Below are 4121 nucleotides of genomic sequence, written 5' to 3' on the forward strand. Positions count from 1 at the left end.
CCCGGACTTATTCTTTGGAAGCCTAGTACTTATTTTCAAAATAACGGAGCTCGCAAAAACATGTCTGAACAGTTTCAGTGTAGGAACAACAGTGGTGGTGAGGGCGGAGAAGTCTTCGTTGAGCTGGCTGTTCAACCTCCAGTCCTCACTCCCTCACCCAGTCACCATTATTTTTGGTAAAATTTTCGAAGAAATTCTTCGATGTAATTGGTGTATTAGCCCCCCGCAAACTAGGCTTTTTTAAAACAAAACTTAGCTCCCTGGGAGGACAGCTGCCCTATAACACGAATTGAACAATAAAAACAAGAGTTCAGTAACTTGTGACAACAAAACTCAAACAATTTCGGGAGCTCAAAACGTATGACTTACCTCGAGCAACAACAGTCCAGTGTTATCACTAATTATTTCTTTATTAGCCACAAGGGCTTACATAAAACAACATGAAATGACAAAACAGGACGATACAACGGGTTTGAAACGTGTAAACAGTGGATAACAAAAAAACTTGAAGTAAAAACTCCCCTAAAGGGGGAGGCGCTTTAAGGCTACTCGTGGAAAACCCCACAAAAGCTCCGGGTGGCTTGACCAACAGGGCAAGAACCTCCTCCTTTTATTTTCACAGGCGCATCCTCAAAATGGGTCCTTTCATACTGACCATTTTTCCAACATTCACCCATATTTCAACAAACTTGTCAGAAGACAACACTTCCCTCTCCACCCTCACTTACCTTTTCAAGTGAAACTTGAAAGTCTACGAGGGCTTGACCAAAGAGGAAAGTATCTGTCTTTAGCCTTTTCAAACGTGTCCATCACACTACCTCTTTCGCTACAGCCGCCAAACAAATAAAAATTGCCTGCCTCTCTCGGCCAAAGGAGGGCGGAGCAATCATCACTGTGGATTCAGCTCTTGCCCTGTTGTTCAGGCATCCTTGGCTTTTGTGGGTTTTTCCACGAATAGCCTTAAAGCGCCTCCCCTATTGGGAGTTTAATTTGTTTAATTTTTAACTTATTTATATTGGGTACACGTGAAAACCCATTGAGTCGTCCTGTTTTTGTCTTTCATGTTATTCCATGTCAATTAATGTTTTGCATGTGAGCCCTTGTGGCCAATAATAGAATTAATTATTTCATTTGACAGAGTAATCTGAATGCTAAATGGTTAAGTTACTCCGATGTTCTTGAGTACACAAATGGCATAACCAGACCAATGCGAGAGAGGAGCGAGGAGTGGGTAAACAAACCGGAAATGCATTGTTGATGTTCGATGACGGCCTGCCCTTCGAATTGTTTTAACATAATCGTGAGTCATCTTTTGTCTCTGTTTCCGATCTGCAGTAAGTCTTTCAAGGTCTTTGGCAGGAATTTCACAGACAAGAAGAATGTGCTTCAGCTGATCTTTCCGACGCTTCGTAAGGCCAAAATTATTAAAATTTTGTTATAGTTCTTTTTCCATTATGGGATACATTTTCGTTTGTTCAACACATTATTTGGAGCACAAGAAATAAAAGAAATGAATACACTCCAAACAAGTGAGGAAGCTGAAGGAAAAGAATATTTTCGGTTTGGAAAGCAACTTTGTCGCATTAAATTATCATATACATGTATGTTTCTTATGGCAAAACGCCATTCTTATTTCAGTTGAAAATTATATTAAATCGAGAAGTGACCTTGTAGAGTACATTAAGATGTATTAATAAGTAATCATTAGATGTCTCCTCGCTATACCTCATTATGAGGCTTTCCGACATATTTGGGGCAAGGTTTTGTTTTCATGTGTTTAACTATACATACACCTATATCTTGTTATGTGTTAACCAAGTGAAACAGGTTCAAATATACACACACAGTTGTAAGTACATAGTAGGTATTTTATACCGGCTTCGTTTGAAATGATAAATAGAAAAGAAGAAAAAAAAGCACGATTAGTAGGATATGCGATCAAGCGAAATTAAGGAATTGAAAACATGCTCTCATTTCCTACAGCCAAGTATTTAATTATACCATTATATTAATGCTGTTTAAACACATTCAACGTGACTTGTCAGTCTTTTTAGAAGTAAATAACTCAAGTAAAGTGACCCTGATAATGTTTCCATTGCAATAACAAACGATTTTATATAAATAGCAAGGAGACACTATGTAAGTTTTCTTCTTTTCAAACACTATGAACTTTAGATATTTAAATGTTGGTGTCGTTTAGCACCAAGTCCACCTTGACTGAACAGAACTATGAGCAAAACCATTCCAGCCACGACTACCACATCGTTAAAAAATACAAAATTTAAACCCGTGACCGTACCAGGTGATGGCACTCCATAGACGCGTACTCTTAACGTAGATCTCAGGGAGATTCAGCGCGACACAGAGTATGATAAGGCTGACCCTTCTAATTACAGGTATAATTAATTTTTATCAGATGAATGGATATGAATAACGCGAAATAAAGTGTCTTGCTCAAGATGTCTATCGTAACTGACAGTAGAATGAAGAATTCCCAATTTTGTTTGTCGAGGGGCGGTGACACTGCTGAGAAAGGACCCAAACAAAGGGAACGTGATAGAGAATTTTAGGCCCATCACTCTGCTCAATGCAGAGCTGAAGATCTTGGCCACGGTGTTAGCCAAGAGGTTGGCGCTTGTCGTGAACAAGCTGGTTGGCAGCACGCAAACCTGCGCAGTACCAAACAGAATTATTCGCGACAACCTCCACCTTAGTGGAGGAAAAGTGCGACGACGTTCTTGGGAGGACTCTGGGCGTGTCGATGATAATCAACTTGCCAGTCTGTTCCGGAGGTCTTTCGGCCTGGGTCCTAGGGACAACTTTCAAAGGTCCCTCACCTAGCAGTGCTACCGGTGGGGAGGTGCTGCCCGTTTGGGATAAACTCCAAAGGCACGGATGTACCGTCAGCCAAGTCTGCCGGAAGAGCTCGCTGAGCGATGAAACCGTACTGCATTCCTTCGTCCAGTGCCCGAACATTCTAGGGACATCCTGCTCCTTAATGCTAGTGGGGGGCTGGAACGTTATCTTAGACGAACACATAAACTATGTGGGAATAACTAGGGAGAAAGTAGGGTGCAAAAACCTCCCAAACCTGCCCAAAAGTTTCTACTTAGCTGACTGAACCTTCCCAATGCCCCAACGGGGACTTGGTCAAACTGCAACGGGTCATCCAGATCATACTTAGGATTTTCTGCAGAATAAGAGATAGGGATAGCATAGGGTGTCCACATTTTCTAATAGGTGGTTACACAGACCATAAATTTGTGGTATGTACGCTCGACCTACATAGACAGGGACCTGGTTACTGGATGCTAAACGCATTGTTCCCGGCACGCCAGGCTTACAGGGACCGGCTCAGAGAGCTAGTTAAGAGAATATTGATGGGGGCAATAATTAATAATAGATGGTGGCTCGCCTTAAAAAGAACATAAAAGCAGAGTCAATTAGGAGCCTGACAGATTAAGTACCAGGCTTACAAAGAGCCCGACAGAATAAGTACCAGGCTTACAAAGTATAAGTCCAGGGGTCAATTTCTTCAACTAAAAAGCAGTGCACAGTCAAAATGACTGAACAAGTCAAAGAGTAACATTTTAAAACTATGATTCGCAACCGGGGTCCACATTAGATTTTTTTTGTAGGAATCAAAGGAGTCCATAAGACTAAAATGGTGGCCAAGATCCACTGATTAATAGTGTAATTGTTTAGTTCCATTTATTGAATCGAGCTTACTATTGTGAGGTTGTGAGTTCAATTCCTGGACCAGGCTACATGTTGTGCTCTAGAGCAAGATACCTTATTTTATGTTGCTCCAGTTCACTCAGCTGTAGAAATGAGTTGTGGCGTCGCTGTTGCCAAGCTGTATCGGCCCCTTTGCCTTTTCCTTGGAAAACATTGGTGGCTTGGAGAGGAGAGGCACGGGCGACTGCTGGTCTTCCATAAACAACCTTGCTCGGACTTGTACCTAGGTGCCTTCCCATGGTCATTCATGACCAAAGGGGGGTCACCTTTCACCCTATTGTCTAGTTCCATAATCAACTCACTTTACTCAAAAGTTGTGCTCCAGCATGGTCTTAATTTAATGACTGGTGACAATAAAAGAATAAAAAAAACGTATACATGTA

This window comes from Octopus bimaculoides, chromosome 21 (genome assembly GCF_001194135.2).
Source record: "Octopus bimaculoides isolate UCB-OBI-ISO-001 chromosome 21, ASM119413v2, whole genome shotgun sequence".
NCBI lineage: Eukaryota > Metazoa > Mollusca > Cephalopoda > Octopoda > Octopodidae > Octopus > Octopus bimaculoides.